The sequence below is a fragment of the Pinus tabuliformis genome, chromosome J (assembly GCF_031772625.1).
Source record: "Pinus tabuliformis cultivar Carrire ecotype Pingquan chromosome J, CPIR1, whole genome shotgun sequence".
In the NCBI taxonomy this organism is placed as follows: domain Eukaryota; kingdom Viridiplantae; phylum Streptophyta; class Pinopsida; order Pinales; family Pinaceae; genus Pinus; species Pinus tabuliformis.
The window spans coordinates 1289054542-1289068108 of record NC_142295.1 but is presented as its reverse complement, the minus strand read 5'-3'; positions in this window follow the sequence as shown (position 1 = coordinate 1289068108).

Here is a 13567-nt window from a genome sequence, read left to right as displayed (position 1 = left end):
ATTTTACTGCAAAGTGGGATGCTTGATTTGCTGCAATTGAGTTTTTAAGAATGATTTTATTTACTGCAAAGTGTGATGTTGGGTTGCTTTCTTTTCTGCAATTGAGATTATTTAATTTCCACAAGTGTGATTTTATTAGTTTACAATCTTGGTTTGTTCCTTTAACTGCAATTGAATTTTTGAGTTAGTGTGTTTCTATTTTTCAGGTACTAAAATAAGCCCCCACTCTAAATATGGGTGCTAATAAAACTTTCCAGCTAGCAGGGAAATGCCAGGAAGTGTGATGTTATTCCAAGAACTATCTCAAATTCTAGCAGAAGATGAGGTCTCTGCTTCACAAAAAGAACACATTTTGGCATCAATTAGAGATAGGTCTATCCCTCTAGAAGAAAAGACTCATGAAGATCCAAAAGATCTTCCTAGGGAAACCGAGAAGCTATGGATCATGCTTGATGAGGAGAAGCCATCAGAAGCAGAGATTAAGGAACAACCATATGATCTAGCCTGCACTTTTGAGGATAAACAAAGAAATGTGGAGAATTTGCATGATGCACAAAATGTTGTCCACGAATCAAATGACCAAGAGTATATGGATCCCATAGAATCTTGGTTTCATAGGACTTTCAGTATCCACTCCTCCCTTATCATTCAGAAATTTGTAGCATCACATCAGTTGATGCAGTTGGTTCCTCATCTTCTAGTATTTTCTTGAATATGCTTTTCAAATTTGAACATGAGTAGGATTATCATCCTGTTGCGCACATGGATGCATTGGAAGTATTCTTATACTTAAAAGGGAGTCTTTCACTTCTTAGGGTAGAGTAGGGTAGAAGAATAAAATTAATGCCATGAATAAAGATGTTACAACAATGTTATTAGACTTTTGACTTCCAAAGCATAGCCACCGAGACTCATTTTGATCCACATCGGTTGTTACACACACATACGTGATAAATATTGTTGAGTATGAATCACCCTAATACCTCATGATTTTGCAAAATTAACCATGATTAAACACTCTAATGAGTTGTCACATGAGATATATATTTTCAGTTTCCCTTAGAAGTTACTATTGGAGAGACCCCTGTGGTGGACCACTCTTGTGAAGATCATAATGAGCTATTCATGAGAACACTAGAATTATTTCAAAGAGTCTTTTAGTCATTATTTGAGACATCTTATTTGAATAAGTCTTTAGGGTAGAGGAACTTACCAGTAATGATTAGTCATTAAAAAAATTCCACGCCATATCGTACTCTTGAGGAGTAGATTTACCTCCCCACTTATTAAGTAACTTTTGAAGTTAATTACATCAGAGTTTACAAAAAATATTTAGGAGAGGAGAGGAGGTCTCATGATGATCTGATCTACCATGATCATGAGACCTAACATGCATGACATTACTGTTGTTGGTCACCAAGCTAGAATAATGGCTTTCAACTAAAAATCTGGAAGACACAAGGTCTCATCATGAGTCGGCCTATTCATCCGTGTTACTTCTTATGAATGGCACTGCCATCAGTTGGTTACCAAGCTAACATAGTGGCCTTCATCTATTTTTTTTTGAAATTAAATAAGATAACTCTGAATCTATATCTAGTAAGTGGGACATAGGCATTTCATTGGGTTAAAAGACATCCTTGCCAAGGCTATAGATGCCTACGGGCAGTAGGGCCATGTATGTGGTATTAAAGTTGATTGCATACTAAGATTTACCTAGTTATCTTTCTCTTTCACTAAAAATCATCATTTTATTTCTTGGACAATGGTTTCAAGATGATTTGAGCATGATGATTTGAGTACCATCTTTCAAAAACTAGGAATATTTAATGATGTGGTACCCTTAGTGAAGGTAATTGTTTGTACTAGATTAAGAAGAAACTTAGTTTTTCATATGGATGACCACAAAATTTAGAGTGTTTTCTGATTGGTCCAGGAAGGTGTCATCTTGTTCTATTTTCATTTCCCTTTTCTGGTATCATAGCTCACTTCAATTCTTTATGGTATTTAGAGTGATGAATTTCTCAGCGAGTATTACTCACGAGGTGTTGATGGACAACAATGTGTGTTGATTGTGGCTGCCTCTAAATAAGCACTACATGGCCTAGGTACATGATTGCTATAATAGGTGCAAGAATCTTGTGGTAGTCTTCTTGAAATTTCACCTTTTCAGCAAAGATCTGATATTTTATCATGAATGTTAATAAGAGTCTGGGCAGGAAAAATGAACTCTGAAAAAGAAATCTATGACAATCAGGGAGTTCATTTGAGACAAGGAAACATGTATGCGAGTTCTATTATAAAGGTGCAATACTCTTTTTTTCCATAATGTTTGGTACAAAGCATTGATTTCCTATACCTGATCTTGTTAAATTGCAATTTTATCATTCCTACACTCGATACTTTCATAAGGGTTGTAACCTCATTTTAGTTGGCACTATAATATTGATGTTGCAAACTTAATGAATTCTTAAAAAATGATGACATAGCAAGTATCTTAATATTTCCTTGCTGATATTTTTGTTGACATTTTTATCAGGAAGCATAGTATGATCTTTAAACATCCCTGCCTTCTTCCATGGTTTTATAATCTTACATTTTGGCTTGCATGAGAACATCCAAGAAGGCGAGCGTGGGGGAGTGTCAAGCCTCCATTTTGTCTATATTTTCATACTTTTTGTTGAATAATAACTCTACACCTGTACTAGGTGTTTATAATCATTATTATCCTTTTTATATATCTAGAGGCATTCAGAGGTAACCGTTATTGATTTATGAATTCTCCTTGCTTTGTTAAATTGAAAGGTATTTAATGTGAAAATGTCATTAATAATAGGCTCTTCTTGTGGCAGGTGAATGGTTCCTACTTTTGCAATTCTTGTACCAATAGTTCTTGTACTAACAGTTCTTGTACCAGCAGTTCATGTACCAGCCATGCAAAACAATGTTTTCACCTCCATGAATTTCATGCTTCGATGGGTTTTGAGGAGAAGGTGTTTTAGATGGATGACAAGTCTTATATATCAAGGTTGTGGGTAATATGAAAATTCCACAACCCAATTTATACCCGTGCCTCAATCTAAGGAAGCCCTTTCTATGATGGGTGCTGATGGAGTGCAATTTTTCATTGTACGTATAATTGAAATCTATGTGGCTCTAATAGATTGGGATTTTCTTTACCATCCCAGGAAAATGAGATTAAGGTGGAAACATATAAGGCGAAGGCAATGCTAGTGTCTTCAATTGATGGGTTGCATGAGATAGAAACATATGCTACCAAGTTTCACTGCGTTTATGCCTTTGAATGAGGGCACAAACTTCATTATGATTATGATGAATCTTGGGATTTTGCATCAGTTCTTAGTTCCCTTCAACATGTAGTTCAAGTGCCGATGAATCCATTACAACAAGATTGTCTTTTGTGGTTGAAACTCTTACGTGTCTATCGTGTTGTGTTACCAGAGTCAAAGTCAACTTTACAGCTCTGCCAGTGAGTCATAAGACTAGGTCACAAACAAACCAATTTCCAACTGGCTCCTCATCTGCGCCATATCGTATTTCCTTTCGCAAGGAGTGCTTGGAATTTTAGATATAATTACAGTTCCTAGATTGATCAATGTTGACTTCGCTAATGTCAGAGATATTATGGAAAATGTTGGGTCCTCTTTGATGAGGATAGGCACTGCAACAGGTAAATTAATGGCTCGTGATGCTATACTAAATTCCATTCAGTCACCTCTATTTCATAAATTTCAACCTTCCATCAATTGTTTCCATATGTGGGAACGCTTCTATAAGAGCATTCATGTTAGCACCATGCACCACACAACATTTGTATGCGAGCTACAAAATGAAATTTTATGAATCGATTTAGTCGCATTGGAGAATGTCGGCTTTATGGCGACGGTAGTGGTGCTTCTTTCAGTGGTACTTGTGAGATTGAGCTTGGATGGAAAAGTCGATTGGTGTGAATGATCGATAGAAGCAATGTGTTAAATGAATTTGTATGTTTTGGTCTTTGATATTTAAAGGTAGTGCGTACACCCTGGTAAACAAGATTATGACCACAGCTTTCAAAGCACCATCCCTATTCGAGATTATGACTAGATCTTGTGCGTTGATTTTGATGTGCCTTTGTACGTAGCTCGAGTCGAGAAAATTGAGAGGGATATCCGAAAGAAAATGAATACGTAGGTGCAGATTTCATTCCCATTCTATGTTTGAACCATGTAGTTGACAACAATGCGATATGGTCAAACTACTCTTAGAATCACATAGTTGTCAACATCATATTGGCACTAGTTGTTGTATTATCTCCAAAACTCAGTCAAAATCATATTTCCTTGTTTTTGTTCCAAATTAGTTTTAACGAAAATTCTAAACTTGTATGCATAGATCCGAGTAATTGGGAAGCACTGTTGCTATAAGAAACAGGGTTGTGCATTGGAAAAGGGATCTAGATCTAGAATTGTATTTTTTTTGTAAGTAGCATTTCTTGCAGAAGAGGAGGATCGATTAAGCTGTGCAGGAAGGGAGGACACTGTTTTCTGAGTGGGATGATCCCTGGAGGGGACCATTAGAGCCCATCTCTACACTGTTTAACAATTATGTAGCAGTTCTTAGAGATTAATATACTATGGCATTCTATTTTGCATTTATATTTATTCTAAATCTTTTGGCATTGTGAGTTAGCTACTGCAAGGGAAACAAGTTGGGTGGTTGGGCACACTAGCCAGTCCGTTGCCCCAAACCTTCTTAGAATTCTTCGGCATTTTATTTCAGCTACATGGTGTGAGTGTGACTTAAGGTAGCTCTGCATTTTCAATTCACACCTCTTCTTTTCAGTCATTTAATTTTCAATTTCATTCCATAATTTATTTTTCGTTGTTGTGGTTATTTAAGTTCAATGATGTCGTTTCTCTCTTGGAATGCATTTTCATGAAGGTTGATCTAAGGTAGATAGAGGATAGATAGTGAATGTTTTATTGCATCTCTTACTTCCATTATAAATTAAGTGTGATGCTTACCCTGGTTTCATTTACTGCATACAAGAATATAATGGCTTATTAAGAATTATGATTTAGCACATACCATTTGAACATTCATGACTGCCTTAAAACTTTATTTGAAAGTTGAAACTGATTCGTGTACTTGGAAGAAAAACATTCATTCTTGAAATTTTAATAATTAAATTCTAGGATCAGCTTGAAGAGAAATTGCAACCTTATATTCTATTGGCAAAGTGAGAGCTCTCACAGAATTCTTTCATTATAATTGAATGTTGCATATATCATATATAATATTTCTATATTGCAAAGGAAGCATTTAATGATTTTATAAGATGAGCATGAAGAACAAAAATGTCTTTATCTCATTCATTTCTATTGCACACTTTCCTTACAGCTAAGTACTGAATTGTATTTATAGAAGTAGTGTATATATGATCTCAATTCTTTTAAAAGCATTCAATGATTTTCGTAGATTAGTGGGAATGAAGTTGCTCTATGATTCCTAGTTTAATTCATGCTTTTAATCTTTGCAATATAGGAGTAATTCTTAATAGGTTTGGCATTACTTATTTCCTGAATTGCATTCTTTACTTCCTGATCGGTTTGTTAGTTTGAATGGGGCCTACATTCCCTTGTCCCCTGGACAACTGAGGAAGACTTTCTGTAGGAGTCAACTCAACCCAGAAGACGATCCAGAAGTAGATTCCCAATTTGTTTACTTTTCTTTGAAGAGTCTTGTTCCTTTTCCCTGAATGATGCCTTTTTTAATTTCTTGCAAGAGCTTGATTTTTATTTAACAAATCCTTGAGGTCATATTCTGGCATATATTGTGCTACACCTCTAAGCTTACCAACCTGGATTGACAAATTAAATGTTGGTGTAAATCTTGCATTTATGTCACCCGAAAACTGGCGTGTATTAGGTATCCCATGTCAATCCATAGGGAACCTCCATGCAGTTGATTGATAAGGACCTTGGTGCATTGCATGGTCATGCCTGAAGTTCCAAAGACCGTTAAATTCCTCAAATTCATTAGTTTGGAGAGTTGTAATCCTCAAAAATCATATTTTATCCTAGAAGAGTGGCTACCATCTTGTCCGATTGCAGTCTTTGTGAATACATCGCACTTGTGCACGGGAAATGGAAAGATTTTGATAAATTGTTGTCGACGAGGGTAACCTTCTCATATTTACCATAAAGACTCAAGTTCTGTCACTCTGGTATCAAACAAAGGGGTGGAAATATCAATTTTGGATACTTTAGTCATGACTATAACTCGTTGACTATACAAAATAAACACAGGGGACTTGAATTTGGATGGAGAACTAGGAGAATTCAACGCTAGAGCTAGAGTGAGCAGTTCAACCACCTAATATTTTTCGATGGAGAGCTTAATGTTTCCATGCAAACTAAATAGCAAGGCTTGACACGACATCTGTGATTAGACCGTTTAACTAATAAATATGATAACTTGCTATACTTGATTCAAATCATGGCATTAATGGTGACTGTGACCTGAACTTGATTTGGACAATGAAAAAAACTCAAAATGCAGATGATCATGATGGCTAGTTATTACGAGATGATGTAAAAACAAAAAATATGATAACCAAAACATGTTAGGGATATTACGAGAGATATTTTAGCCAAATTCGAAAAGAAGTAACGAATTATTATTAATTATGATGGATAATACGGCTACCATGCGCATTTCCCCATCCAAAATCAGTTGTAGAGGGATGCACTCAACTAATTAACAAACTTGATGCAAGTAACTTTGTTCACAACTGACATAACTAACTCAACTTCAAATTAACTAACTAGCTTGATCTTAAACCTAACTACGATCCCCTTTCAAAGATCAAATTAATTTCTTAAGAAGTGTTTGGGCCATGGAAGGGCTTCAGGCGTGTTACATTCACCCAATCAGGAAATAGGATTCCGTCTAGTTGTGCAATTTTAACAACTCCAGACTTTCACACTTCCATAATAATGAATGGTCCCAACCAATGCATTTTCATCTTCCTAGGTTGTTTCAGAAACTTAATGTCATATAAGAGAACTTTTTCCCCAATTGCGAAAGACTTCCTTTTGATGTGTCAGTCGTGCCATGCTTTATGTCTCTCCTTCTCAACAATCTGGTGGAAATAATCCAGAAACCTGGCGTCATCCAACTCCCATAGTTCATCCAGCCTTTCTGTAATTGACTCATCCTCTGACATCTGAGTTTCCTATGCAATAAAGAGGTTGGGAATGATGAACTTGGTAGGTACTACAACTTCTCGACCATAAATAAGCTGGAATGACGTATATCTATGTAATTACTTGATAGTTATATGGTAGGCCCACAAAGTAGTTGATACCCACTCATCCTAGTCATTTGGGTTGGCAGAAAAAATCTTGGCGAGGCCCTTCTCTAAGATTTTATTGAAAGCTTCGACAATATGATTTCTTGAGGGTGGTATGGGCTACTTTTATGGTGTTGGATCATGAAGTTCTATAACAATGTGGTGACTGTCTCAATAATGAATTGGGTCCCTTGACCATTGGTGAGGCTCGAGGGGCACCCAAATCAAATGATGATATTCTCAAAGATGAACTAGACAATGGTGTGAGTAATGCAATCTTTAACTGGTGTGACTTCAGCCCATATGATGTGATAATATATATAACTAATAATGTACTTAGCATGTGAGTGATGTGCTAATGGATTAATAGGCCCCACAAAGTTGAAAACCCACTTTTTGAATGCATGGAGTGCATGTATAGGCTATAGAGGAAGTCCATCCTGATGCGATGGCCATCCCACCCATTGGAAAAATCACATTTCTTGACGTACTCCTTCGCATCCAAAAAAAGCATGGGCCACCAAGTCTAGCTTGTAGTACTTTTCTTGTGGTGCCTTTCCCCCTAGGTGTCCTCATACAACTCCTGAATGGCACTCCCATAGTACATATTGATTTACATGGTTGAGGACACATCGTTGCAATATCTGGTCAAGACCCATCTTGCAAAATTGACCTGCAATAAGCTAGTAGTTTGTAGTTAGAACCACCATATGCCTTCTTTGGGCTATTGTGTACTCTTCTGGACATTTTCCAGTGGTTAGAAATAGTGTGATTTCTTATAAATAATCAGGGATGGCCTCAACCCGAAACAAATAAACATCCAGCAATTGGTCATCTATTGACCCACCAACTTCGCCCAACTCCAATTGAGAGAGATGATTAGGCCTTACATTCATCTTTCCTGGATTCACAATGACTTTGAATGTGAACTCCTGAAACAGTAAGAGCCATCTGCAAATCCTCCCTTTGATCACAGGCTTATTTACCAGGTACTTCAGTGCAGAGTGGTCAATAAAGAACTTGAATTGTCCACCCTGAAGATAGTGCCTAAATTTATACTCCAATTACACCATCACAAGAGCTTCCTATTCAGTAGTGGTGTATTTCCTTTCTGCAGTGGAAAGTTTTCTGTTTGTGAAATAAGTCGAGTGATCTAGGTTATCGTCTCTAAGCTGGGCCAAAATAGCTCATAGAGAGATCCTTGATGCATTAATATAGACATGAATGATCCAAATGGATCCTAGAAAACCCTCTAAGTCTTCAAACATTCAAAACTATCGCAAAAGAAAAACCTATTAAAAAGTCGAATTACACTATCGGGAGGCAAAAACATGGAGAAAATAATGAAAACATGATATCGGAGGCTTAAAACAACTTTGTATCAAAGCCGTCGAATCTGGCCAATCAACGGTCCAGATCCGATCGACAAATCACAATCAGTGGTGGTAGGCGAAGGAAATCAGAGCACACGATATGGAACTTGCGATAGTGATCAGAGGAGTCAATGAGGACCGTCGATCAAGCGCACAGATTGATGACCCAAGTTTCATCACAATATCACAATCGGCAAAGACAAAGGAGCGCTTACAATGGCCCGGGATATGTGCGATATGAGATTGTGATCAATTACATCACAATATTGTGTTGGCACATTACAATGGAGCGGGCTCGATATACATATGGCTTGCGACAGCTGGACCTAATGGAGTTATAGACGATATTCTATATATTTTGAAATCCAGAAAGTGGCAATTTCCTTTTTATTTCGCATTTCCGCCAAATGAATGGATTACAAAGGAAATGCACCCGATTCAATGAAACTGGACCCAAAAGGGTTCGTTAATACAAATATATATTGTTTCAAGTCCGATATGAGCGGGATTTCATATTTTAATGTATTTTAAATATAAAAGGGAAATCACGATACAAGTGGGATTTCGGGCGGGCCAAAGGCGGTAAGTGGTTTGGATCGGGCACACAGGCTGCCACATGTCTAGGTTAAGGAGAGAGAAAACCACCCTTATCGGGCGGTTAACCCTTGTACGAAAGAGCTGCTCGAAATGAACCACAGCCGTTGGATCCAGATCTCCCAGATCAATAGTGGAGATGCGATAAGCAATTAAAAGGCAGACACAATAGAAATATAGTGTGGATTTATGAATATTTGAAGTCCGATGAATAATGATTTGAGGGATTTTTCCGTGTTTTGTAGTGTTTCTTTGTGTAAACAGAAAGTGACCAATTTTTGGATTTCAAAGGCCCCATGACCAATTATGTTATAGAACAGACGGCCACCATCCCTGAAAGCATTTAGTAATGATTGCTAATGCTCAGAAGGGGATCTGAGCGGACAGAGGCCAGGAAACCAGAGAGTTGAGAAGGAGAAATGAATAGATAATGCCAATTGGATTTAAAGCCACAGAAGGTAGAAGGCAGAGACAAGTAATGCTGAGACAGAGAGCAAACAGAGACAGAGAGTCAGTGAGGAGAGTTTGTGTACTCAGAAAGACTTGGGGGATCCAAGTGAAGCCTTGTTGTTTTGTATCTGTTGTGCGAGACTCAAATTGAGCTCACTTTTGTAAAAACTCTACTTCTGAAGACATAATAGAGAGGTCATCACTGAAGGCTGGACCAAGAGACGTAGCCCAGGAATGTTGGGTGAACTCATTATTAAAGTTGCTATGTTTATGTGTGTTTGTCTATTATGTTATTTAAATGCTTCATTGTCTATGTATTTCACAATCTTATCGATCCATTGCACAAAGTAACATAGACAAATCCATGCACATGAGTCTGTAATACCTTAATAATTGTCTTAGATCTCATTATCAGATCAAGTGGTATCAGAGCTTTAGGTTTGCTAAGGTTAGACAAGCTTGTGCTGGATTGTTGAATGCTAACTAGGTCAAAGCTCAAATTAGGAGAAGGAGAACTGGTTGAGACTAACCCAGAAATAGGAAGAGTCTATCCTAGGAGGAAAATGGCAGAAGAAATTCCCTTGGAATCAGACTCTCAGTTCATGGACAGTTTCATGACCATGAGAGCCATGGTAGAAGAGATGTATCGAGAATTTAAGAAAGGTCGAGGTGAAGATACTTCAACCTCCAAACAAGACAAAGGAACAAAGGAACCTCTTCTAGATGGCCATTCAGAAGGCAAAGGGAAAGGGAAAGAGCCTCCTCTATCAACACCTCCTTCTAGCCCTTTGATTAAATTAGATGTAAAATTTGATTTGCCAGTAAATGACAGAGAATTAAATGTAGAAAAGCTAGATAGCTAGATTAGACAAATTAATGTATATTGTAGGGTGCAGAACATCGATTCAGAAAGGAGAAAAATTCAGTTGGCTAGCCTTCGCCTTGGAGGAACTGCCCTAATGTGGTTGGAAGGCAGGACACAAGCGGATTTTAAGAAGCATGGTAAAATTCTTTCTACCTGGAGTGAATTTGTTTCTACCATTAAAAAAAAATTCTATCGACTAGCTTATATGCAGCAAGCAATGATGAGTTGGCAAACTCTTCGCCAATTAAAGGGGCAAAGTGTACAAAGCTATACCCAGGAATTTATAAAAAGAGCTTTAATTCTAGGCATTTCTCTAGACTCACTTGAAACTTTGTTGAAGTATATAGGTGGTCTGCATAGCCATTTGAGGCACACCATTCTCATGTTTAACCCTACTAGCATAGATGATGTATCAGTTTAGGCTACAGATTTAGAGGCTAGAGGCAAGAATGTGAACCGAGAGATTGGGGGATCATCAAAACCCACTGCAAGCAAGAACAAGGAAAAGAAGAAGTGGAAATGGAAAGAGAGGAAGGAAAATGTTGTACAAGAAGACAAACCTTCACGCACTCAATGCAAGAAAGGTGGACACGATGATGAACACTGTTGGTCTTTGCATTCGGAGCTGAAACCCAAGAAGTTCGATGGCAAGAAGAAGAAGATTGTTGTTGCTATTCAGAAAGATTTGGGGTCAGACTTAGAAGATGAAACAACAGCCATAGCTACAGGTATAAAAGGTAAAAATTATGAAGCATCTACTAGTAATTCTACGCAATCTATTGATAATGAAGAAAATGAAAGGAAAAGACATGATCTTTTTCATATTAGAGTTATTTCCAAGCATTAAAATATTGATACTTTATTTGATAGTGGTTCACAAGTAAACTTGATTTCTGAAGCAATTGTAAGGAAGTTTTGACTACTAACAACACCTCACAAGAAGCCATATCCATTAGGTTGGGTATGTGATAAAGCAAAGCTACAAGTGACTAGACAATGTAAACTTAGGTTTGCTTTTGGGTCAACTTTTGTAGATGAGGTTGAGTTAGATATAGTTCCCTTGGATATATGTGGTATTGTTTTAGGAAGTCCTTACTTGTATGATAGAAAAGCCATTTTCTATAGAACTGAAAATAAGTATCAACTCACAAAAGATGGAATAGAATATATTGTAAGAGCTCATCAGCTCAAAAATAACTACACTCTCATTAACTCAAGGCAGATGAAAATAATTGTAAATTCATGCAAGAAATTTTTACTAATGGTTGTAAAGGAAAAGAACCCTAATAAAACCAATGTATTTGAAGGCTGTGATGCTAAACAGAAAGCTCATTTAAAAAAATTTGTTTCAGAATATGATATCCTATTTCAAGAACCTAAAGGTCTGCTGCCCAAAAGGGAAATTGTACATGATATTCATTTGCAGCAAGATGCTCCATTGCCTAACATTGGAATGTACAGGTTATCCGCTTTAGAGAATGCAGAGATCAAGAAGTAGGTACAAGAGCTGCTCGACAAAGGGTTCATAAGACCAAGCACATCACCATGCGGATCTCTAATCGTGTTGGTGAGAAAGAAATATGGTTCGTGGAGGATGTGAATTGATTATAGAGCACTGAATAAAATAACGATCAAGAATCGTTATCCTCTTCCTCACATAGATGATATATTAGATCAGTTGAAAGAAGGTGTTTACCTTTCCAAGTTGGACTTGCATAGTGGCTACCATCAGGTCAGAGTTGCAGAACAAGATGCATGGAAGACTGCTTTCAAAACAAAGCAAGGGCTGTATGAATGGCTAGTTATGTCTTTTGGCTTAACTAATGCTCTTGCCACTTTCATGAGAGTTATGAATGATGTACTCCAACCTTTTATTGATGATTTTGTAATTTTATATTTAGATGACATTCTTGTTTTCAGTAAAACATGGGAAGAACATTTGAAGCATGTAAAGCAAACATTAGTTTTTTTGAAAAAGGAAAATCTCTATGTTAAGTTATCAAAATTTGAATTTGGAAAAACATATTTAAATTATTTGGGTCATATTGTAGGGGTTGGTGAATTGAAGATAGATCCCTCTAAGGTCGAAGTCATTGTGAACTGGCCTAAACCCAAATCTACTACAAAAGTTAGAAGCTTCCTGGGAGCAGCACAATATTGGATAAAGTTTATTGCTAACTTTTCCTTGACTGCAGCTCCCTTACATGCTTTGACAAGATTGAACAAGGTGTTTAAGTGGGGAGGCAAACAATAGAAAGCCTTCAACACCTTGAAAGAAAAAATTATTACAGAACCATAACTAGCATTGCCAGATCTTCAAAGACCATTTGAGATTGAAACAGATTCCAGTGACTATGCCATGGTAGCAGTGTTGATGCAACACGGTAAACCCATATGTTATCATTATGAGACATTTAATTCTGCAGTAGTTAATCATCCCACATATGATAAAGAATTGTATGCATTAGTGCAGAGTGTGAAAAAGTGGAAACATTACATATTGGGCAAGGAAGCAACTATATATACTGATCATCAACCACTTCAATATTTACACTCACAAACTAAATTGCAGCAATCAAGACACTATAGGTGGATGGGTTTTCTACAACAGTTTCATCTAGTCATCAGGTATAAGAAGGGCATATACAATAAAGTTGCAGATATGTTGTCCAGACCAATCATAAATGAATATAATATACTTAATCATAACGCAGTAATTCATGAAAGCTACATTCTCAAGATGTAGCTTTTAAAGATGTATATGCAACTTTAAGTCATGGAAAACAAGTAGAAGAATTAGATTATTATGTTAAGGACCAACTCTTATATCATTTGGGAAAGTTATGCATTCCTCAAACTGAAAGAGTTAATATAATCCAAGAAGCACATACTTCTCTAATATCAGGTCATTTTGGGGTAAGTAAAACA